Source organism: Neofelis nebulosa, chromosome 18 (genome assembly GCF_028018385.1).
Source record: "Neofelis nebulosa isolate mNeoNeb1 chromosome 18, mNeoNeb1.pri, whole genome shotgun sequence".
NCBI lineage: Eukaryota > Metazoa > Chordata > Mammalia > Carnivora > Felidae > Neofelis > Neofelis nebulosa.
In genome coordinates this window covers 23,316,641-23,342,413 of record NC_080799.1, presented here as the reverse complement: position 1 = coordinate 23,342,413, position 25,773 = coordinate 23,316,641, and the positions used below count along the sequence as shown (strand labels likewise).

Here is a 25,773-nt window from a genome sequence, read left to right as displayed (position 1 = left end):
TGGTGTGTTGGGTCCACGGGTGTGATCTTGCTGCTCCCAAGCACTTAAAAATGCAATGTCTGAACATCTTTCCCCTTCGAGGGGGAGGAAAAAAAGGTTCTGTGAAAACACCACACACATACACACACACACACACACACACACATACACACACACACGCTGCCACTCAAACTCTCTCCAAACATGCTGTCACAGAGGCTCTGTCCCTCTCTCCACTGATGCTATTTGAAGGCTGTCCCAGCACCAGCCAGATCCCCCGCCCCGCTTGGCTGCCTCCACGACCTCCATTATTTATGACAGGGCGTGAAATTGATTGTGGAATCAAATGAACTCTTCAATTATTGCTGCACAAATAAATCTCTGTTTCCAGAGTTCCTCTGGGGAGCAGGCATCTAACCCCAGGTTCAAGGTAATAGATATTTCTAGATGGCAAAGTACAGGTGACTCTATTGTAATGATTGTCAAGTTATAAGATTCCCAGGGTCGAGCGATTCTTTCTCTCCCTCTGGGCGCCCCCTCCCTTAGCAATTCCGAAGGAAGCACATTCCAATGGTCTTCCCGTTGTGCGCCTACATGGCCCTTTCCCCGGCTGCTGGGTGCATGACAGATATTTCCCTGCTGCGGGCTCTGGTCATTTCCAACCCTTTTCACAGGAAATATGCAGTGAGTGTTAATGGGGTTATGGAAAGATTAATGGAGCTTTCAGGGTGTTCGGGCTTGGCTGGTATTTCTTCCACAGAAAGCCATCAGCTCAGGAAAATTTAATGATGAGACTTAGCCCATTAAGACAACAAAAAGACAACCTCCACCCATCTTGGGTTTAATCTTACTTTCCTTCCTGATAACATAGAGCCTTCCTGGATAGGGCAGAGAAACACAGACCCCAAAGGTGCTGAAGACTTACTGTGGCATGCCAAACGTGGGCTGGGTACATTCACAAGCATCAGGTCTCAAAAGCCGGTGAGCACGGGCCGCATTTGGCCCACAGAGGCGTTCTGACTGGTACACCCAGTGTTCTTGGAAAATAAGGGTTGGTAAATTTCACATACAGAATCTGGCTTTCCTTGAAATTAACAGATCTGTCCAGACCATGCCTGCACCTCTGTCTGGCCCCGATGGGCAGGAACTGAGGTATATCGCCCCTCTTTAGATGGCAAAGGGCCCTGCCTGGCTCCAGTTCATTAATTCACCTGCCTGGACTCTGTAAACGTTTGAACAGGCAGTCCCTGGAAGTTCCCACCTCACTGCCTTCTCACCACTACCAATATCTCCCCTTAACAGCTGGGACCACATGCTGTTCTAGCACAGAGAAGACAGAGGCAAACTTGTGTTGGAGTGCATAGACCTCATGACAGCTTCTGGCTTCATGGACCAGGAAAGAGAACTCAAGCCAAGCTAAAAAAATAAATAAAAATAAAATAGGCTTTCTGACTTGGGTTGAATGACACTGCCGGCTTTCCTGGGTCTCCAGCTTGCAGATGGCAGGTCATGGGACATCTCGGCCTCCATAAACACATGATCCCATTCCTCATTAAATCTCTCTCCCCTTCTCCTCCTCTAGATAGATGATGAATGGATGGATGGAAGGATGGATGGATGGATGGATGGATGGATGGATGGATGGTTGGATGGATGGATGGATGGATAGGTGGATGGATGGTTGGATGTATGGATGGATGGATGGATGGATAGGTGGATGGATGGATGGATGGATGGATGGATGGATGGATAGGTGGATGGATGGTTGGATGGATGGATGGATGGATGGATGGATGGATGGATGGATAGGTGGATGGATGGATGGATGGATGAATGGATGGATGGATGGATGGATGGATGGATGGATGGATGGATAGGTGGATGGATGGATGGTTGGATGGATGGATGGATGGATGGATGGATGGATGGATAGGTGGATGGATGGTTGGATGGATGGATAGGTAGGTAGATAGGTGGATGGATGGATTGGTAGGTGGATGGATGGATGGATGGATGGATGGATGGATGGATGGATGGATAGGTGGATGGATGGTTGGACGGATGGATAGGTAGGTAGATAGGTGGATGGATGGATTGGTAGGTGGATGGATGGATGGTTGGATGGATGGATGGATGGATGGATGGATGGATGGATAGGTAGGTAGGTAGATAGGTGGATGGATGGATTGGTAGGTGGGTGGATGGATGGATGGATGGATGGATGGATAGGTGGATGGATGGTTGGTTGGATGGATGGATGGATGGATGGATGGATGGACGGATGGATGTTGGGTGGAGGGAGGGAGGAGGGGATGGATGGATAGATAGATAGATAGATAGATAGATAGATATAAAAACCCCATTGGTCTGACTAATGCAGAGACCTGAAAGTGGACTTCAACCATCTCTATTTTGACCTCAAACTTTCTAATTGATTAAGTTCTTTCCAGCTCCTCTCTTAACTCAGGCAAAAGGTCAGTGTGGAAAGCATCCTGAGATGAGAACCGAAGGAATAAGGATTGCCCTGAGCCAGCAAGACCCCCACCTGTGATTGACCCTAAGACAATGATTTGACCTTCCCTGCCACCTCCACATACCCACCTTTATGCCACGTTTTCCTTATATAAACCTGGAAGGACTTTCAGGACTCTGGAGACAGTCTCTGAGATGTTAGTGGGTTCTCTTCCCCGTGTGGGTCTTTCTTATTCTCCACCCCTGGGCTCTGTCTGCCTTTGGATGTTGTTAGCGGCAAGGGGCAGAACCTGAGCCCCTTGAGCCAGAACCAGAACCTGAGCCCCAGAACCAGAACCCGGAGCCAGGTGCTCCTGCACTCCAGCTACAGACCAACTAGAATTACACAGTGCAGCCTGGGCCCTGTGACACAGCTTGGCTCTTCTCCTGAGGACAAGAGGAGCTTTTGGAGGGGTTTGGAGGGGTCTGAGCTGCTCTGTGACCTGGTCAGTACACATCCTAGAAAGATCACTCTGCCTGTAGTGTGAAGAGGCTGGGAGGAGGCACACCGGAGGCAGGAAGGCCAGGCGTCAAGCTGGATTGGCTCCCAGGTGGAGGTGAGATAGGCCGAGTAACGCAGAGGTGGAGCCACCGACTTGCTTTCAGGCCCTAGCAGTATTTCTACGCTTCTGAAAGCTTCGAATCTTGAGAAAACATTCCCTCGCAAATTCCTCTGTTGTGGTCAGAAACGCTGGGGAAGGGGCTGAGGCAGGCTGAAAAGCAGAGGTTCAGAATCCCCACCTGTGACTATACACATATTGATGCCTGCTCTGCAGATGGGGAAACTGAGGCACGGGCCAATGAAGTGACTTGCAGGAGCGCACACAATTGTTGAGTTGAGGGACTCAGAGAAGAGAAGCCTGGCTATCAGTTACTGATCGAGAGTTAGCACCGGATGGGGGCATGGCTACTGTCTTTAAGCCTCAGTTAGGTCGTACAACCATCCCACAGGGTCTGAACAGTACTTCTCTATCACGGATGGAAAACCCAACGCAACCAAGCACTGGGAATCTTGGCGTAGCGAAACAAGTAATAATATTCTAATATTCAGGGTCACAGCCGGTATCCATCATCCAGCGTTCAGCGTGTGTCAGGCAGAACGCCACAGGCTTTATACGTGTGAACTCACCGAATCCTCCCCCAAACTCTCGGGAAAGGAAACCAAGGACAAAAAGGAAAGGTCACTAATCTACACGGCAAGTGTGCAAGGGGAGACGTGACCCCCGGCCATTGGACCCTGGACCCCCTACTCCTCGTGGCTCTGCTGGTTGGACTTTCACGTGGTGGGGGAAGCAGGTGGGCCATGAGAGCCGATCCACTGTCCTGCTCAGGTTTTCCAGCTGTGCGCACTTGGGACATGGTTACCAGCTTCACTGGTGCGTATCTGGGCAACTGGCCCCAAGTGGTTGGCTTGGGGTACTAGGCGGTGCCCTGGAAGAACATTCGGAGTTCAAATCGGGGAGTTGGAGATGCTTATAGACATCTAACTTACAAACAAAGACAAAAGCTCATGTGTCCTGTTCCTCAAATGTGGAACCTGCCAGCCATACAACGATGGGATTTGCACTGGACCCCCAGGCCCGTGCACCCTCCTTATTCTCCTCATTCCGTATTAGCTCTGGATTCATGACAAGCCCATTTCATTCATTTGCCTACATGACTCCAAGCCCCAGTTAGTTTGTCACAGTGGTGTGGTGGTTATGCATGCTGGCAACCAATATTCCTGGTTTTCTCCTTCAAAGGACTGAGTATACCGAGCTTCCCCAGCTCCCCCGACTTTAATGGGGCCATGTGATTTGTCCAACAAACCGTGAACAGAAGTGACTCTCGACTTCTGGGCAGAAGGGTTAAAGATCCAGGGTGAAGTCGCCACATTTCCTTCCCCCTTCCCTCGTGGCCGTAAGCCGCATCTTAAGGGTCCACGCTGGCCCGGGACTACGGCACGGCAGCCCCACCTTCTCCTGAAGGACACAGCGGGTGTGAGGAGAGGAATCCGAGTGGCCCTGCCCTCAAGGTGATCACAGTCCAGTGGATGGGAAAATCGGGACACAAATCGCAGTAACCCCGGTCTGACTTCAGGGGATCCATCTCAATTACTTCACATTCCCACACCAAAGGGCAGGCTCACCCACGTGGCACAGAGGGCCGTGGGGAGCTGGCCAGAGGGGACATGGAGATGGGAGCACGTTCTCGGACCAGAAGACCGGGTTCTCCTCCACACGCGGTTTCCCGAAAGGCCCGTCGTGAGGATGTGTGGCCCATCTGGAAAATTCATTACTCTCCAGCCGAGTGATATGGCCCTATTTATCCTGGAGTCAAGAATCGGCCTGTGGGCAGCTGTGTAAACTCCAAGGGAAATGGGATATCGATTTGCAATCTCGTAGAAACACGCGCGCGCGCACACGGCCTCCTTCAAAGCTGGGGCTTCTAACTACTTTGTCACCAACACCTTCTTATTCTTTTATTCTGTTTCTCCTCTGGAGCCATGGTTGGAAAGGCATTTCCTCCAAAACACCCGGTAAACAGGAAGTAATATAGCCCCTTCCTTCCAGCTAGGTAATATCCCCTTTTTTTGAATGTCAGTCCCAGATTTTGAACCTCCCATCCCCATCCACTGGGTGATTCACAAACTTTAGATGCTTTAGAAGCACTCCTGGGCCCCAACCCCCAGAGATCCTGACTGGGTTACGCCCCAGCTGGTGCCTGGGGATATGCATTTCAGCAAAACCACGCAGGTCACTGTGGTGCTGGTAGTCAGGGAGTCAGACGGGAGAAGGGCTGGTTTTAATGCTGCTTCTGAAAGGCACTGCACATTCCCGACTCCAGGGACTGCCAGTGGCCTGAACGTGCGCCAGATCCCCTCAGCCCCATTGGCAAGACGATGCCAGATCCCCATCAACTCTCTGTAGTGCCACCAGGCAGGTTGCTAAGGGGTCTTGCTGTCTTTAGTTCCCCCTCCTCCGTCCATCTCCCTACTGCGTCTGCACATCCAACATGGCACCCCAGCTGCCAAGCCTCCGTGAGCACCCTGTTCCCTCCCGTGAGCCTCTTCTTTTTCTTTAACATTTTTTCTTATTTTGGGGGGAGCGCAAGTTGGGGAGGGGCGCAGAGAAGCGGACAGAGGATCCATCCGAAGCAGGCTTTGCACTGACAGTCTGACGGCGGTGAGCCCAATGTGGGGTTCGAAGTCACAAACCGTGAGACCGTGACCTGAGCCGAAGTCGGACACCTAACTGACTGAGCCACCCAGGCGCCCCTCTGTTGAGCACTTCTGCTGGGCGGGCGTACTGCTGTGCACTTGACAAATCTGACGTCCTGTCTAGTCCCCACAAATCCCTATGACATCTCGTTTCCACTCGGAGGAGAGGGAAACTGAGAAGCAGGTAACTTGAATAACAGACCTTCCCTTGACATTTACAGGGCCCCAGGCAAGAGGAAGCCTTGAGCCCAAAACCCACACCCCTTCCCTCTCTACCCTGGCTGCATCCCATACGTCAAGGGGCTTCCGTCATGCATGTGTGTGAATACTCCAGCTTGCACATCATCCGTATCACCCCAGAACCACGGCACCTTGGGCTCTGCCCAGCAGTGGGAATGTGCACACCAGAAGCACGGTGCATCCTCGGGGTGGGGGTGGGGGGTGGCCTTGGCAAAGAGGTTCATGCAGGCTCTCCGGGTAGGCTAGGGGAGGCTTGCATGGGCATCTCCCTAGATGGCATGGTCTAGAATAAGGGAGCCTGGGTTCTGGGCAGGCATGTCCCCTGGACCCCACTGACCCCTCACCCCATGCAGCCAGAGGAAAGCCACAGCGGACCCTCTGCCGTCCTCTCTGCCAGGTCCAAGGGCACTGCTGTGAAGGTGTCACAATGGTAGGGTGACAATGGATGGGAGTCCCGCCTGACTCCAAGGCCCATGACCTCAATTAACACTCCACCCTCTTCCTCCCTCCCTCCGAGTTCAGACTCTCAGCATGGACTGTGCAATCTGGTCCTGGCTGCCTGGACCCTCCCTCCTTCACCGGCAGAATCTCCTCTGTTTCAGACCCAGGCTACGATTTGCCAGTTCCGAGGCAGGCCTCACTCTCTCATCCCCCTCTGCCTCTGTGAGCTCTAGTGCTTACGTTTGAAACATCCTTCTTTTTGTTTGTCACCCGGACAACTTCTATTTACTTAGAGCTCAGATCAAATGTCCTCTACAAAGCCTTCTCCAGCTCCTCCCCAGCCACCCCAGGGCAGGACTTTAACCCCTCTCTTATGGCCGCTGCAAGCAACGCACATTACACTCTTGATGAGCCTGATGAACCCCTCCGTAACCAGAGAAGCCCACAAGGGTTCTGGAACATTCAGTGCTGAGTAAATTGTTTTTTACAAGAACCATGCTAAATCTGATGCCAAATCACTCTTCGCTGTTTCCAAAACCCAAATATTTTTCAAGAGATAAAAACCTATCTTGCATGGGAAACTCAAAGTGTGTATATCCTAAGTAGAAAAAGATATTCATCATTAGCAAAAAAAAAAAAAAAAAAGGATAAAGCACATTTATTTGACATGAGAAAATGTTGAATGAAAACAGCATATTACAGATCAAAAGAGAGTGTTCACATTTAAAAGTGGACACCTAAAATATACATTAAATATAGGCGTACTCATAGAAAAATGCATAACATTATAAAATATTAAATGCCATTCCCCATCAACATGAGGGTCAGGAGATTCATCAATGTCTTGCTTTTTTTTTTTTTTTTTATAATTTTTTTTTCAACGATTTTTATTTATTTTTGGGACAGAGAGAGACAGAGCATGAACGGGGGAGGGGCAGAGAGAGAGGGAGACACAGAATCGGAAACAGGCTCCAGGCTCCGAGCCATCAGCCCAGAGCCTGACGCGGGGCTCAAACTCACGGACCGCGAGATCGTGACCTGGCTGAAGTCGGACGCTTAACCGACTGCGCCACCCAGGCGCCCCATCAATGTCTTGCTTTAATGAATTGTTAGAATGTTTTATACGAGGGGCACCTGGGTGGCTCAGTGGGTCGGACATCGGACTCTCGATCTCAGCTCAGGTCTTAATCTCAGGGTTGTGAGTTCAAGCCCCGCATTGCATGAAACCTACTTCAAAAAAACTAAAGTTTTATATCAAAAATATTTATTTTATGCTTTAAAAATAAACATATGTTTTTAAAAGAAAGTGGCAGAGTTGGAAACCTTCTGGTTGGGCCAGAAGGTATGGGTGCCTCCCTGGGGCAGTGCTTTGAAAATGGTGCTTCTCATCTGTATGCAGCAGCCCCGTTCACCAACAGATAAAAAGAATAAAGAAAAGGCAGTATCTTTATACAATGGAGTGTTATTTGGCCAGAAAAAAAAAAAAATGAAACCTTTCCATTTGCCACACCATGGATGGACCTTGAGGGCATTATGCTAAGTGAAATAAGTCAGGCAGAGAAAAACAAATACTGTAGGGTCTCAATTATAGGTAGAATCTTGAAAGAAAGAAAGAAAGAAAGAAAGAAAGAAAGAAAGAAAGAAAGAAAGAAAGAAAGAAAGAAAGAAAGAAAGAAGCTCATAGTCGCAGAGAACAGATTGATGGATGGATGGTTGCCAGAGGCAGGGGGTGAGCAAAATGAGTGATGGGGGTCAAAAGGTACCAACTTTCAGTTATAAAATAAATAAGTCCTGGGATGTAATGTACAGCACAGTGACTCCTGTTAATCTACTGGATTGCATGTTTGAAAGTTGCTAAGAGGGGCGCCTGGGTGGCTCAGTCGGTTGAGCGTCTGACTTCGGCTCAGGTCATGATCTCACAGTCTGTGGGTTCGAGCCCCGTGTCAGGCTCTGTGCTGACAGCTCAGAGCCTGGAGCCTGTTTCCAATCCTGTGTCTCCCTCTCTCTCTGCCCCTCCCCCAAGTCTCACTTTGTCTCACTCTGTCTCTCAAAAATAAATAAATATTTTTTAAAAATGAAAGTTGCTAAGAGAGTAGATCTTAAAAGTTCTCATCACGAGAAAAAAAATTCTGGGGGCGCCTCGGTGACTCAGTCGGCTGAGTGTCCAATGATTACAGCTCAGGTCATGATCCCAGGGTTGTGAGATCGAGCCCTGTGCCAGGATCCTCTCTCTTTCTTTCCCTCTGCCCCTCTCCCCTGCTCTTTCTCTCTAAAATTTAAAAAAAAAAAAAAATCTGTGACTATGTGTTAATTAGATTTCTTGTGGTGACTACTTTGCGATGTACACAAATATCAAACCATTACGTGGGGCACCCGAAATCAACATAATGGGTGTCGGCTCGATCTCAATAAAAAACCACAGAAGCTCTCTCGTCATTATCGTTTTATTCTCCAACTGCAATCTCACCAACGTAGAGTAGAATGAGCCCGTGCGTTCTCTATTTCTCTGAAGGCAAGTGAGAATCATAGTTACATTCTTAGGAGCACAATGACATCATCATCATTGCCTGATACTGACTTGGTGCTCCATAGAAAAAAATCTTAAATCCTCTTACGCACAAATCATCCTTTCTCCAACCCCCTCACGTCCACCAGGCGAGTCAGGAGTGTTTTGAGCCTGTTTGCCTTACTTTCAAACTTGTCGGATCTCACTTTGACAGGTTTAGTGCTGCATTCCATTTGAAACCCAAAATGGGTCAGCCGACCCACCAGGCAGCAGAAGCACTCGGTGTACCCTTTGGGGATTACGCTAGGGAACCCGGACCCTCTCCTCGCCCAGAAAAGCTAACAGATAATTTCTTTCTTTCAGCAGCAATTTGCAGTTGATCAAGCCCTTACCCGTAGCCACGTCTTGGAAAGGTGGTAAGTATTGAGTGACTTACAAACAGCTGGGAAGCTCTGACTATATTCCAAAGCCAGAGTAAATGAGTAAATGCCACCTAGCTGCCTTCGTTGGTCGGTCACCTTTCTCTGCCTTCCCAAGGGCCCAGCTATTATCCCTTCGCCCACTGTCACCACAGACAGCTGGTTCCTGGCCCTCCAGGCGACACTGCTTAAAGAAACCCACATTTGAGGGCGCCTGGGGGCTCAGTCGGTTGGGCATCTGACTTCAGCTCAGGTCATGATCTCACAGTCTGTGAGCTCGAGCCCCACATCGGGCTCTGTGCTGAGGGCTCAGAGCCTGGAGGCTGCTTCAGATTCTCTCTCTCTCTCTCTCTCTCTCTCTCTCTCTCTCTGTTCCTCCTCCACTCATGCTCTGTCTCTCAAAAATGAATAAACATTCAAAAAATTAAAAAAATAAAAATAAAGAAACCCACATTTGACTCCCGAAGAAGAGAAAAGAAGAAAACAAATATTTAAGGTTCAAAATATCTGACATTGACCCTATGGAAAGGTGTTAGACCATAACTGTTAGGAGCATGAGCTTTGAGCAAATGTTGGATTTGACGCCTGGCTCTTGTACCTGTCCAGCTACGTGACCCTTGGCTGCCTATTAACCTCTCTGAGCCTTCACGTCCACATCTGCAGACAAGAAATCGTAATTCTCTGTCAGCGTGTTGTTGAGAAGTTCCGAGGTTGTTGATGATATAAAATATGTCGGATACTTGTCTTGGGCTGAATTCCCCAGAAGTAGAGGCTGAAATGCGGACAGCTGTCCAGAGAAGGGGAGAGAGGGAAGGGCAGAATAGAACGAGGGTGGAAAGAAAAGCAGGCACATGGTCTCAACCCAAGACTGCCTCTGGGCTGATCCCACAGGGAGCTCTGGAGCACAACATGAGACACAGAGCTCATCCCAGATTGAGGAAGGAGGGCCAGCCTGGGTCAGTCAGTCAGTGGCTGCTCGAGGAGCAGGTGAGATGCTCTGATTTAGCCAGATAAGGTGGCTCCTGTTTGGCCAGGCGAAATTTCTCCGTTCTTCCAGGTGAGATGGCTCCCGTTCACCCAGGTGAAGTTTCTCCCACTCAGCCAGGTGGAGTGGCTCCCATTCAGCCAAGGGGGCAGCTGTGAGCTGTCAGCAGCCGGCACCCACGGCAGCTGGAGGGGGGTTGTACGGTGAAAGGTTCTTGGCAAGGCACCAACACCATCCGCTACAAAACAGAGCCTGGAAAATACAAGTGTTCATTGGATGGTAGTTCCCATTATTACTTTAAATTGCCCTCACAATTTCAGGCTGAGCCAGTTTCACATCCTGTAGCAAAAAACCATTACACATCCTCGGCGTCTGTTTTTGGCCCCGAGACCCGAAGCAGCCACGACCCGGTCCGCAGTGATACCGTAATGACAGGAAGAAATTTTCCCTCCTCTGATGTGGAAACCAAATGCCCTGAATTGCCCAACATCAGAAACCTCAGAAAACCCTAACAGGATGTTTTGACACATACAGTTCAGGCTTCAGACAACTGCTTCCCAGTGGAAATACTAACCGTGTAAAGAAGAAGGGAAGGTTTAGGAAGTCAAAATGACAGGACAGATCAATTTGAGAAGCTTAACGTGTAAAGCTTGGTATGCAGGGCAATTATGCCAAAATGACAGCTTCTCACGGCAAATTTTCTTTGGCCCTTCCAGGGCTGCAGGAGACTGAGGTCTTTTTCCAAGACTCGTGAGGAAAACAGCCTTGTGGCATCTGCACCCATGACACCTGGGGCCCAGACTTCAACAGACCAAACAGCTGCCAGCACAGGGCTTAGCTGTGGGCCAGCAAGAAGGGGGCACGTGAGTTCTCTGCCCTCTCTGTCTCGTGTCCATGCATCTAGACCACCTACGTGCTGAAGATCCCCACGCGTAAGCCCTGGTTAGGACCCTCCCACGAATCCCAACCTCAAGTATCCGAGAGTCTACTTAATGTCTCCATTTGGACGTCCAACAGGCGTCTCAAAACCAACACGACCGAGTGGACCTCCTGATGTCCTCCCAAACTCCCCCAATTCAACTCAGTTTTCTCAACCGCTCAGGTCCAGAACGGCATCACCACCTCTTCTCATTCTCTTGCGTAGCACATACCTAACGGGTCAGCAGATTCTGCTCGCTCGACCTTCAAAATACACCCAGAGTCCAACCACATCTTGTCGTCCACCCGAGTTGGCATCTTCTGTCACTGGGATTCGGCAACAGCCCCACCAACTCGGGTCTCCCCCTAACTGTCCCTGCTCCCTTGAGTCTGTTCCCAACACGATGACCACAGGGACGCTGTTAACTCTTTCGGATCAAGCGACTCCCCTGCTGGAAGTCCTTCGATGGCTCCCCATCTCACTCAGAGTAAAAGCTGAATCCCCAGCGGTGTCCCCCGGGACCCTGCATGCTCCCGCCCCCTCAATGCCTCTCTGATCTTTTGTTCTCTACCCTTCCCCTTGCGCTCTCCACTCCACAAATACACTGGACTCCGTGCTCCTCTTTGGCCAGGCCAGCCGTGCCACGGCCTCAGAGCTCTGTCCTTGCTGTCCCCTCTGCTGGGGGTGCTCTTTCTCAGACGCTGGTGTGACTGGCCCCTCTTGGGCCTTTCTGCAAAGGCCACCTTCTCCATGAGGCTTTCCCCGCCCACCCTATTTAAAGTGCACCCTCACCCCTGCCCCACTTCCAATCTGCTTTCTCTGCTTTATTTATTCTGTAGGACTCGCCACCACCCCAAATATTTCCTACTTTACCTATTTACTTTGTCTGTCTTCTGCCTTCCCGACTAGACTGCCGGCTCCGTGAAGGTCTGTACCTGGGTCTGTTTTAATTCACTGCTGTATCCTCAGCACCCAAAACAGTGTCCAGTAAATAGTCAACACTAGATAAATATTTCTCAAATAAATGGAGGAATAAACTCACCTAAGCATTTCTTGTAAATTGATTCCCTTTTTATCATGCATGAATTCATTTTTTAAGGAAATGTATACCTAGATTGTAGATGAACCCGCACCACGAGCTGTAGCGAGAAGTTATCCAGAAAAAGAAATTCAGTGCAAAGACAATGCTGATATTAAATCTAGCTAGATATTATAAATGGCCCAAGTCTCTAAGCCTGCGGCATAATCTCTCTTTTCTAAAAAGGGAGATCGGCAAGTGCTTAAAGTCGTGCTAGCACCAAACTCCGACTGTTTTTTAACTAATCAAAAGAGTCAATAAAGAACTGAAAGATAAATAGCTTTCTAACTCTTTGATTCACCGTTAACTGGCGTTGGGTCTGTGCATCATCCCTCTACCACCCATAAATACTGAGCATCCCACACTTCTGGAAGCAATGAAATAGATATTAATGACCTTCAATTTTCTCAACATCCATCCCTCCCACAATTTCCCCCATCCTTATATAGGACAACTCAATTTTCTCAATTGCTCGGGTCAAAGACAACATCATCGTCTCCCATATTCTCTCATATGATGCACATCCAATCTATCAGCAAATCTCATTTGCCCTACCTTCCAAGTATTCCCGGACTCTGACCACATATGATCGTGTGCCATATCCTTTTCTACTCTGATTGGTGGGGAGGTTCTGAGGGTGGTCACATATGGATGGTGCCCCGAAGACACTCACAGTGCGGTTGAGATAGAGCATGTGTGCAACTGACGTGCCTGGAGAGTAGAAAGTCGTGGACTCCACAAGGAAGGCTAGATCGTGTGCATGGCAGACCTGTGGCCCGTTAGGTTAATGTTCAGCAAATCTGTGTTTACCCACATGCATGCACACTCCTCAGGAGAAGAATGTGCTTCCTCACACTCTGACAGCAGGGGCTTGGCGTGTGCCCTGCTTTGTCCAGTCAGGTATGAGTGGAAGCAACACTTTGTGAATTCAGAGTCAGGGCCTTCAGAAACACTGCACATTTCTGCTCACCCTCTGGGAGTAGCCAGCCCTTTCCCAGGAAGAACAGGTCTCAGTTAGCCATTGCCATCACAGCCTGAAATGCGTGGAAAAGAGCTGCCCCCACGGACCTGCAGGTACAGCGGCAAGAAACCAGTGCTGGTTTTTATACGTTGCCAAGTTTCAGGGATGTTTGTTACGTAGCACTGTTGTGGTGAGAGCTGATTAAGATAGAAACTGACAGGAAGGAGAGGTCACTTGGACTGGACATCAGTCAGGGACACTCACTGGTCGGGGTGGCCTTGCAGGTGGATTTCACACCACACATACTGGGCTCACTACAGTCTCAATGAGCTGCAAACCAATAGGGTCTGAGAAGAAAATACCCCAGAGAAGACTGTGCCAGGGATGTGAAAACTGCTAGAACCTCACAGCCCATAGAGGATAAGGGGCCAGAAAGAAGGAAGAAGAGAAGGCTGATGAGGGTTTTCTCCTAAGGAGTTGGCCATTGGTGTTTGCCTTTAAGTGACTTGTTCCTTTGTGTGTTTTCAAGGAAACCCCCTCTTCTCCCTCTGCCTGCCCTTCAAGCGTTAGGGTGTTGTTCTCTGTCCTCGTGCTTCCCATTCTTCCTGGGAAATCTGCTGCTGCCCTGATCAGAGCCACTGCTGTGATGTGTCCCCTTTGGAGCCTGTAGGTCATCCTTCCTGATCTGGGTCCCCCCAAAGGACTCACACGCAAGATGTTAGGAGGTATATTTGAGAAAGCAGGAGTGAAGGTGTGGAGGGTGAGGAGGACCGCTGAGTGAAGTGTCTGCTCAGAGCAGGTGACTGCCATGGGCAGCTGGTGCTCAATCTCCCTGGGGACTCTCTGAGGTCCCTGTAGAACCCCCCTGGGAACTGTCCCACCGGAGAATGGGAATGGGGAGGCCGAACCATTGGCCCTCTGCCTCTTGTCCTCCTTTGGTTGAGGGTCTCCCCAGCGATGTCAACTTCCCTCCACCTGGTCGCAGCTGCCCTGAGCTGAGGTAGCAAAGCAAAGAGACACAGTGGCACAAGCTTAACCGAGGACCCTGGATGTGGGTATGGAATGTGTCAATCTCTGTGTGCAGAAATCAGACGTGTTGAGGGGATGTGCCTCAGTGCCTCCCACGTGTCTGCTACAACCGTTGGGGCTGGCGGGGGGGGGGGGGGGGGCTTTTCTCCCGAGTGACACACACACACACACCTCGGATTCAACAGGTTCCAAGCTTTGCCCTTGTCCCCTTCCCCCACTCCTACTCTTCCCCGCAAGTTCCCAAACTCAGGGAATGAATGGCCCGCCATCACCATCTACTCCATTTTGGACCTCAATAAATATCCTCAGGGTAATTAGTGGGTGTTTATTTAACATTCAGCTGTGTTTTCCTGCACACCCAGAAGGGTGTCATGGTCACAGCCAGGACCCTCCTGTGTACAGAGAGGGACCGGGTCCACAGCTGACACCAGCCTTGACAGAAGAGACGGCCCGGCCCTCGGGAACCAGCTCTCCTGCGGACACATCTGCTTTTGGCCACAGCACTGCTGAGTAGGGTTTAGAGGATCAGCCACTGCCGACATGAAAAAAAAAGAGTACGTATAAAAGTTTTGACTTGCTGCCTCTCTGACGTTCCTGAAAATCCGGATTCACCAAGCCTTCCCCCAGAGCCACTCTCGGCGGGACCTGCGTGGACAATCCCTCTCCAGTCTGACATGCATTCAAAGGATTCAAAGGTATTCTCTCTCTCTCTCTCTCTCTCTCTCTCTCTCTCTCTCTCTCTCCTCTCCCCCTCACCTAACAGATAAAAATAAGGATATGAGTCAAAGCTCCATGATGCCAGTCACTGTCCCCCAACACCCTGCTCTGTTTTCTCATAGCGTGATCACTCTCTGAAATGCGCTTGCTTATGACATGTTAGCTGTCTGTGGTCCACCACCAGAATGTAGAACCTTCTCTTTCTGGTTCACACCTGCACCTCCAGTGCCCAGAATGATACCTGGTACACAGCTGGTGCTCAATAAGTGTCTGTTAAATGAACAGGTGGTTCGGGGAGCGGCTCCCACAAGGCTCACCAGATGGTCACCAAGGCAAACCTTAGGCAGAACCCTCGCGATCAGCATCACTGGGTCTGTCCCTTTCTGGCTGGCCCCACATAAGATAAGGCACATGCGAGGCATGAGGTCTGAACCAACCCCCTGCAGAGAAGGGAGGCAAACAATTCTGTGCAGAACATCCAAGTTTGAAAAATGCCTGTTGTGACCACTGAGGTTTAGTACATTAGTTGGGTTTTTGTTTTTTCTTCTCAGCTATACAATTTCACATTCCAGTGAACGGCAGGGTGGTGGCCCAGCAGTCAGCAACAGTGGCTCCCGGCCTTGCCCTGTCTCCCACTCACTCCTTCTCTGCTCCAGAGCTGTGGCCTCCCTGCCTCGCCCACCAGCTCCTCAAGGACACTCACCATCAATACTGGCCCCCGGGGAACATTTCTCTTGCTGGTGCAGCCGGGATTTCCTCCCTGAGCGGAGAACATAAAGATTAACTAGGTGAGGAAATTTTTCCCTGGGCTCTGAAGCTGGGGACATTTGTCTCATACAGCACATATTCTCCAGGAAACAAGCTAAATTAAAATACTAATGGACTGCTGTATTTAAAATATATTTACCAATGATTAACAGCTCGGTGGGTGATATATGTTTCAATAATTTCTTATTACAACGTGGGAAAACCTCAATAAATATTCTCAGGGTAATTAGTGGGCGTTTATTTAACATTCAGCTGTGTTTTCCTGCACACCCAGAAGGGTGTCATGGTCACAGCCAGGACCCTCCTGTGTACAGAGAGGGACCCGGTCTGCAGCTGACACCAGCCTGGACAGAAGAGACAGCCCGGCCCTCGGGAACCAGCCCTCCTGCGGACACGTCTGCTTTTGGCCACAGCACTGCTGAGTAGGGTTTAGAGGATCAGCCACTGCCGACATGAAAAAAAAAAAAAAGAGTACGTATAAAAGTTTTGACTTGCTGCCTCTCTGACGTTCCTGAAAATCCAGATTCACCAAGCCTTCCCCCAGAGCCACTCTCGGCGGGACCTGCGTGGACAATCCTCTCCAGTCTGACATGCACCGCACCACGTTGTTTCCTTAAAGATCAGCCCAGGTCCTATAGATATTTAAGTCTGCAACTCTGACCATTCTCTGACCAGCGTTCCATTGGGCACCCCAAGGATGATGTCCCAAATGTGTCACATGGGCACATGCATGCAGACACATACACACACACACACACACACACATCATTAGCCCATATTTTGTTCAGGGCAGCAAAGTGCTCAGCTAAAACATTAATCTCACTGCCTCCGTTGCACATAGGAGTGCCAGCCTGGCCCAATTCTGACCAGTGGGTTCGGATGTCAATCCCTTCCCCAGTAATCAGGCCAAGTCTTCCCAGGAGGAAACCCTTTGCCGGAGGACTGTGGGAATGTGTTACTTCCCCGCCCGATCCAAACATTGCCGTGCAATGCCCTCGCTTTTTGCCCATCTAAGCTGAGAACCCAGAGGACTGCAGAGCCATAAAGTGAAAGGGATGTGGGTTCCTGAAAACCGAATGGAGCAGAGTCCATAACGGCCTGTGATATAAGAAACCTTTTGGCTGCATTAAAGCCGCTGACATTCGGAGACTTACCACAATCAGCCTATCCTGTCAAACATACCCGTCTGTCTCTTCGACCACAGTGAGGAGACTGGACAGTTTTCTGAAGACCTTCTCTTCCGCCCCTGCGCTGACCTCCACGGTACAGCCTCCCAGTGTCGGAAAGCTATCGTCTTCTGCCCCTCGAACGGGGGTCCACCCAGGCATCCACCAAAGAGGGAGATGTACGTGTATACATGCCTCACATTTGGGTTGTGACGACACAGAGGTGGTACAGAGATTGGACTTCCCCGGCTGGGCATTTCCCCAAGTTGGAAGCATTCTCTTTGGATCAGCCTTCACAGGGACACCTTCCTGGCTGACTTGGGTCAGGACCCAGGAGGGAAACAGAAACACTGACGCTGCTGCTCTTAGCCTCAAATTGCAAAGTCCTAAATCTCATTTCTAACCTGAAGTCTCCCCTCCTTCGGGGTGGGGGGGGGTGGGGGGTGGCTAATCCTTGACCCCATTCCTCCTCCAACCAAGGAGGGATTGCCATTAAATTTCACCATCTGGGGTGGTCCCTGTGGTAACAGCTGGGTTTTCCCAACCTCTCCACTTCCAGGGAAAAAAATATGCCCCGAGGCACTTTGCGTGAACATCAGTATTGACCCAAGGGTGAAAGTGTCTAACTTGGATGAATAACTTCATCGCTCTTTATGGAAATCCCTTGGGATGGCAGGTGCCCCCCCCTCCCACCCCACCTGGAGACTCACCCTGAGGGGCTCAGAACGGGGGACAAAGAGAAGGCTTCCAAAGACTGGAAATGCCCAGCCGGGGAAGTCTAATCTCTGTACCACCTGCACGTCATCCCAACCCAAATGTGACCACCTCCCCTCTTATACGCAAGTCAACCCTAAGGTGGGGGGGGGAGGGGCGGCGAGCGGGGCAGGAGCTAGAAGAACTCTGGTTCTTGATGGCCGCCCAGAGAGGAAATGAGAGACTGAAAGATGTCCAGGCTGTCATTCCAAGAATGAGGGGAGTCTTGCCCAGGGAATGGTCCAGAACACAAGTGCAGTGGGTAGGAGGGAGCACCACACCCCCAGTCTGTCAGACTTGTCTTATGCCACAGAGCTCCCATCCGGAGCTGCTTGCCTCGGACCATCTTGACCTGTATACCACTCCCCACCTATCCTGGCTCTTGGGAAGTCACCCCATGATCATTTTTCTTGGTACCTACCCAGACTCCGTCCAGTTGTGGCATCATCTTATGCCCCAGACCTGACTTCTGGTCTTACTCCCCAGTGCTTCACCGCCCTCCTCACTTGCTTTCAGCCACTCTGGAAAATATCCCACCCAGCCGTCCCAGCCCTGAGACCTCACCGTCTACCCCCAGAATACGAATGGAGCCCAGGAGCCAGCAGAAACAAGGCCACCTCCATGACGGTGAAGAATTCACTAATTCACCCAGCCTGTCCCTGGGACCTCAGTTCCCAGTGTCCCTGACAAACCAGGCCTCAAGAGAAACAGACATGTCTTTTTTGGGTATTTGCTTAAGAGGACTACAGAGATTTCTCAAGCGATCCTTGGTCAAAAAACACTCTTGTAGAGACCCTGCAATTGTAGGTAATACAAACAGCAAAACACCAAAGGGACGTCTGTGAGGGTGAAGAGACACCCCCCAGGGGGGCGATGCTTTGTGCCATGGCCAAGCACAGAGTGCTATCAAGCAAGAAATTGGGAGACCCACGCAGAGAAGGCAGAAGAACAGCAGCTGGTCCCGGCAGGCTAGTCCTATGAGAGAGGGCTAGGCTCTAGAAGCAGATCGGAGTCAGACCGTGGCGGGGCTCCGACCTCCAGAACGAGGAGTTTGGATCTTTTTTCTGGGGGGTGCTCAGGAGTCTTTGAAGGCATCCTACCATTCTCTCCCCCGATCAAGCAAAGATCCTTCCAGACCTTTCCTCCCAGAGGAATGACCCCCAAGCCCCATGAGGACCACCCCCGGCACCTCCCATCTCCTCCAGCCCCAATTTGCAACTGCAGAATTCAGGAAGGGCCAGGAAGGGTCAGGAACCCAAGGTTCCTGGGGCACATGGTCCGTCACTGGTTCCTGCCCTCTGTGTCTGGAAAGAGCAGGGGCTGTGGGGCCAGGCGCGGTCAGGGGAGCCCCAGCTCAGTGACGCAAGGGTCAAACAAAGAAGTCAAAAAATGTGATCAGCAAATACATATATATGCAAACCACCTGGACTCAGGAGGCTTTCAGTAAATAACTTCCCTCTCTGCCTGTCTGTAGCCATTCACCCCGCATCTCGCGTGGGGGTCTGCCTCTGCCCACTGTTTCCACGGCTGTGCTTCTCTGTGCCCTTCTCCGCCCGGGGCTACAGGCCGCCGGTCTCTCTGGATCATGCTTTTTTTCCTTGTCATAGCCTTGTCTTCTCAGATGGCCCATAGCTTCCTTTTTGTCTGCTTTTGTCTTGGCCCTAGAAAATGGCCTCTTTGTCTGTCTTCCTCTCTGTATCTCTGCATATAGCTGTCTGTCTGTCCATCTGTCTCTCTGTGTCACCACTCCCTCCAGCTGCCTCTCTGTCTCTCTGTCACTGGCTTTCTCTCCGTCTCTCTCTTTATCTTTGTCTCTGTGTCTCCCTAGCTCTTAGCCCTCCCAAACCCCTCTCTGCCCTCCTCTCCGAGTGGCTCCCCACCAGTCCTGTCTCCGTGTCCCCATCTCCTTGAATACCGTTATTTCCCCGGATCCTTGCCCCACCCCCATCCGTCCTCCACTCCTCCCTCATCACTCAAAATCCCATCTCTGGGGGAATGGCAGGGAGGAGCCCAGCAGGATGAGAAGCCTGAGCAGAAGGTAGTGTTTTATTTCTCTGCAGAAATAAAGGCCGTAAATCCCTCCTGCCGCTCCCTGCAGAAAGACACCTGCCTTGCTGGGTCTCAGTGGAGAGGGATGCACCACAAAGAGGGGCACGGACCTGGGCAGGCAGGGGCCCTACCCCTGGGCTAGGGCCGGAGGAGAGGGACCGAAGGCTAAGGGGCCTCTCTGTGTCTGTTCACATCAAAACCACACATCTGTTCTGCTCAGCAACCTCCATTCAGCTCAGCCTAGCCACCCATAAACAGTGTCCAGGGAGCCTGTGGGGACACTGAGGCATATACTGATGAAATCTGGGACCCCAAAAGGAACCCAGCTGTGAAGTTCACTCCCAACCATTGTCAGGGTTTCCTTCCGGGTTTCATTTTGGGACTCACGAGGGACTCAAGCACTCATTAGCATGACTACTAAGAAACCCTCAGCCCTATTCCCCTGATGAATTTCCCTTCTAGGCCCCCCACTGGGTTCTTTATTTTGCCCTTTGCTCCTCCCCCACCAGAAAACAACTAGAAGCCCTTTCTCTTCCTGCCACCCCTGGTTTCTTTAGTCTGTTTCTCCTCTTAGAGGAAGGAGCTGTGCCTGGTGTGTTTGCCAGGACCAGTATCTGCCCAAGGCTCCTCCTGGCTCCCAGTTCCATCCAGGGCACAATGGTCCCCGGGGGAACAAGACCAACCCTCGGAGAGATGGAAACCCAAGAGTCCCAGGGAGAGAGAGAGCTCACTGGTTGTCCACAAGTCAGATTTGGCCGACAGATGTGCTTTGGTCAGCCCGCATGGTGTTTTCAAACATTTTTAACTAACTGCCAACTTTTTAAAAATTGGTAAGTTCCATATTAAAATTTACTTTTCTCGGGGTGCCTGGGTGGCTCAGTCAGTTAAGCATCTGACTTCGGCTCAGGTCATGATCTCGCGGTCCACGAGTTCGAGCCCCGTGTCAGGCTCCGTGCTGACAGCTCAGAGCCTGGAGCCTGCTTCGGATTCTGTGTCTCCCCCTCTCTCTGCCCCATCCCCACTCATGCTCTGCCTCTCTCTCTGTCTTAAAAATAAATAAAACATTAAAAAAAATTTTTTTTAAAAAGAACTGCCTCGGGGCGCCTGGGTGGCGCAGTCGGTTAAGCGTCCGACTTCAGCCAGGTCACGATCTCGCAGTCCGTGAGTTCGAGCCCCGCGTCAGGCTCTGGGCTGATGGCTCGGAGCCTGGAGCCTGTTTCCGATTCTGTGTCTCCCTCTCTCTCTGCCCCTCCCCCGTTCATGCTCTGTCTCTCTCTGTCCCAAAAATAAATAAAAAACGTTGAAAAAAAAAATTTTTTTTTTAAAAAAAATAAAAAAATAAAAAGAACTGCCTCCACGTGCCTAATCCCCCTCAAAACCTGGCAGTCACAAAGCGCCTGTCCCTGTCCTTCAACATGCCCCCGACCGCGTTTCTCACACCTCCAACATTTCACTTTTTCTGTACTAACCAAAGGAGTGCTTACTAACTGCTGTTAACAACCCTAAAATACCAGAGGATTAACACAGCCAAATGTTTGTTTCTCCCACATATCACAGTCTGACACTGGTAAAGCAGTTTGTTCAAAGTCAAACAACCAGGAAGTGGCAGGCTGGACTGACCCAAACGGCCTGGCCCAGAGCTCCTGCCCATAATCGCTGCATCAGTGTGAACCTCTGGTAAGGTTCAGTCATGCCTGTTTGGTCTGGTTTGGACAACCAGCTGTACCAGCATGTGTGGCCACACACGAAGGGGATCCCAGTGGTCTCCCAGTGGATGTGTGACAGAGACCTGGGGCACTCTTTACCCCAGGGCAAGGAGATGTCCCATTTGCCCGCAAGCTCTCCAGCCATGAAACACAAGTGAAAGTTTTCAGAGGCTTCATATAACAAGATTTGGACAAGCACTTGATCAGAGGGGTCTGCCAAGGACCATGTGCAAAAGTCTCAGTTTTGGGAATCTCAAAGTTGTCTGTCTCAAACCCAGAGGCTAAGGTTCAGGTGGAACTGTCAGGAGATACGTCGTATCTTGTACAGAGTTCCCGTCTCTCTGCGCTGGTCGCTCCTCGAGCAAATATTTATTAGTGGCTAAGTTAATAGATATGTTAGCATATAGTAGGTGCTCAACAAATACTTACGAAAAAAATTTACTACCGGAAAAAGTGGTAAATGATTGAATAGAGGAATGAGTACTCAGCGTGTGGAATCCATAATCTGCCTTTTCTCTTCTGTAAGGTTGCACTCGAACCGGGCTGAATGTGTCTCCAGCACCAGGAGAGAGCTGCTGTCCCCAAGAAACAGCTTCTACAGCATCTTTCCTCCCTTGGCACATCTAGATGGTCTCAGTTAGGGGTTCTAAATGAAAGGAATCCATCAAATTAGATATCCATGAGTGACATTTAGCCACCGTCACAACCACAAGAGCAGACAACGTCAGGCAGAAGAGCATTTCGGGTGGGCTTGAGGGGGACCTCAAATTCAAGAACCAGATGCTTGAGTGTGAATTCTGAGGGCCAGATACACCCCTTTCTCCCATTTTTCTCCTTTGTACAGTGGGGGAATTACCGTATCTGCCTCACGCGGTTGCCATAAATATTAGGTGAGTTAAAACCGACTGTGAGTTAAATGTTTCGAACTGTACCTGGCACATAAAAAATTCTACAGATGTGTTTCTGACTACCTAAGACCTGACTTCAGAAAACCTACCTAAGAATGGCCTTTTTTTTTTCTTTTTGGAAATGAAACACCACGCATTCATCCAGGGCCACAAAATGCCACAGCTCCTGCCACAAACCTACTTTGGGAAGCCAAGGATACAGCCATCAGAGAGCACAGGATAAAACATTGAGACCTCAGCCCCAAAACATCAAGTTCTGGGCCCTCTAGACAAATGTCTTAGTCTTACTAATCCCCAGGAATCTTCTTTCCTGTCTTCATCCTAACGGGCACGAAGGTCCAGGAGTGATCCCTTCTGCTGTCGCTATACTCATGAGTCTTCCAGGACCTTGGAGAGCAGCCCTAAATCTATCAGCTGCTGAGATCAAGGCCTTTTAGGAGCTCCTGGGGAGAGTATTCTGGAGCCCCCAGGAGGTCAGTGCCCCTTTCCCATCCACCAGGGCTTGCCTCTTCCCCACCCCTACCTCCTCCATGAACCCAGAGCCCTGATTGGTTAAACAGCCGAGGCTCCCGTGAGGCCCAGCGGTGTAGAGGCCATTTGTCCGGCTGCATGGGAATCTGAGAGGCGCGAATGTCAGGCAAGATCAATAAAGCTCTGAATGGATTGGAGAAATGAGATTTGAGCCTTAGCGCACATGCTTAGCCAAAGCCCTGGAGACCACAATGGATAACAGGTGATGAATGCAACAGTCAGCAAATGTGGCGGCCCCAGGCTAGAGGGCAGGGAAGCCCAGCCAAGACGGGGATCTGGAGGGATGTATACAACCACGGGCTGGGAACAACGAGGCCTGCGTTCCAGTGTGAGGTCGCCACTAATTCACCATCTCTGGACAGCATGAAGAGTTCAGGCTCTGCAACCAAACTCCAGGTTCAAATCCTGGCTCAAGCTCTTACCAGCAGCATGACATTGGGAAAATTACTTCACCTCTCGGATTTGCATTTGCTTAATCCGAAAGGTGGGGTTAATAATAGTACTCAGGTCATGGGACTGGTGTAAGGATTAGATAAATCAATAGGTGGGAGGCATTTGGAAGAGCGTTGGGTGCACAGCAGCTACTCCACTTATGATTCAAGGGACACATCACACCATGGCTCCTAGTCACGGGTGACTTCCTTCACCCAGGACTCAACAAAGCAGTAGTCATCTGTACCAAAACTGGGTGAGCATCTGGCTCTGGTGTGCTCACAGAGGAAAGGCACAATGTACACAAAATCACAGGCATTGTAGTTCATGAGCGATTCAATACACTTTTCCAAAATGTGGGCTCTCCATTATTTTCTCCTCACATGCTGGCTGGGTGGGGGGGGCAGGGGGGAGGATCTGATCTCCACACGGAAAGCAGGTGTCCAGGTTCCACACCCCTACCAAATCTGGAATGTCAGCTACCTGGAGTGTTAGGTGGAAGACGATCTTAAGACTGGGTGAGGAGGAGTTCCGAGATCGACTGGCCATGTCTGCCGCAGGCAGTGGTGGAACAGGGGCCATGCTGTGTCATCCCGGGTCGAGTTAACCTCCAAAGGGCCTCCACTTCTGAAAATCTAGCTCAGAAACTCATCAGTGAGATGAAGTGTAGAGAGGCCGAAGCAGAGAAACGGCAAACTAGAGGCCCGTTTTTAGTGACAAGTTCCACCCAATAGAGCCAACTCTGCACCCAGGACCTGGTGCCTTCTCCCATAGCCAAAGAGACCTATGAAATCATCTAAGCACACAGAAATGGGACAAGCGTTCTGCCACTAACATGCTCTGTGGTTTTGAGCAATCCCCTTCCTCCCTGAGCCTCAGTTTACCCATCTGTAAAATGAAGTGGATAGACCTTAAAACTTAAGAAAGGATCAGATACTTATACTATTAGGTATGCTTGACCTTGCCTCTGATGACACAGGAGAATGGGTCACACTAGGGTAACACCACCCTGAAGTGGGAGCCAAATGTCCACAGGGGGACAGGAGAACAGGGGACATCACCAGGAGCCCTGTGGCTGCAGTCAGCACATCCAATGGCCAGTTTGAATTTCTTGGGTTTCTCAGAGGCATCTACAATCCGATACATCCAAAATGAAGTTCACATTCACCGTCTCTGCCAAAACTACACCTACCTCATATAAGCAAAGGCAACCAGCTTTCACCAAGATGTTCAACCCAAAAGCCTTGGGAGAAACCCTGATCGCTCCCTTTTCCTCACTGCCCATCGGGAAACCCTCCTGAGTCTGCCTCCAAGGGTAGCCTGAAGCCACCTTCGTGCCACACCATCCCCAATTCATTGCCTTCTCTCTCCAGACACTGGGTCTCCTCGCCTTCCCTCCTACTCCCTTCCTGCAATCAGTTCTTCCCACAGACCCGCAACACGGCCTTACTCCATTCCCACTGCCCTGTTTAACTCCCCCATGAATTCTATTACACTTAGAATAAAACTTAGGGGCACCCGGGTGGCTCAGTCGGTTGAGCGTGCGATGGCAGCTCAGGTCATGATCTCGCGATTCAGGAGTTCGAGCCCCATATCGGGATCGATGCTGTCAGCGCACAGCCCGCTTCGGATCCTCTGTCCCCCTCCCTCTCTGCCCTTCCCTCGCTTGTGCTCTCTTTCAAAAATAAATAAATAAAAAGAATAGAACCTAAATCTCTTACAAAATCATACTGCCCTCTTCACCGAGTAGTATTTAGCTTCTAGGAGGAGAAACGTTTCTCAGGGGATAAACAGAATCTCTATGGATGGGAGAAAGGCTTGGCATTTCGTGACTTTCTTCAAAATATTTTCAATATCAATCTGAAGGCTGTTTGCTCATCTGACATTTATCTTCATTGGGCGTGGGAAATGGTTGAAAGACAGGGAGTGGGGGGAGGGGGCATTGCTTATAAATGTTGGGTGCTGGCAGAAGAAACCTCTTACACAAATCCATCCCAAAGAGTAGCCGCGGCCACTTGGCTTGATGAAATCTGCCCCATCTGCTTTGATTTATTCAGCCAGGGCACCCCCTGATAGCTTGCTTCATTTGAAGGATAATTATCCACTGTGTTATAAACGCCGGTCCCTTGTCCCCGGGAAGTTGGTGTCAGGGAGGTTAGACAAGTGACAAGTGACAAAGCATGTCCAATCATTGCTCACACCCTGGGAGAGGCGGCCAGCTGAGGTCGGGTCACCGAGACCCGGGCACGTGCGGAGGGGTCAGCTGTGTCTGCCTGTGTTACTGACGGTGGCCCTTCGCCCGTCTCCCGCACATATCAGAGGTATAGGCTGCCTTTCCAGGCTGCTCCTCCCAGAGCGGTGTCTTCCAGGGCTGTGCTCAGGTCAGCACCTGGAGCACAAGCCTACCTGGGGGTAGCAAGTCACTGCCGAGGGGTTTGTGCCCACGTGTTCTCGGTTTGTCCCTCCAGATCCTCTC

The 25,773-nt window shown here is 50.5% G+C and overlaps 1 long non-coding RNA gene across 1 annotated transcript in view; it reads right to left on the bottom strand.

The window, feature by feature from the left end:
• Positions 1–10,330: 10,330 nt before the first annotated feature.
• Positions 10,331–25,773, bottom strand: part of LOC131500969 (uncharacterized) — a 54,139-nt gene continuing 38,696 nt past the window's right edge. The window contains exon 3 of the long non-coding RNA XR_009256550.1: positions 10,331–10,532. This is a non-coding gene — a long non-coding RNA (uncharacterized LOC131500969). The remainder of the gene's footprint in view (positions 10,533–25,773) is intronic.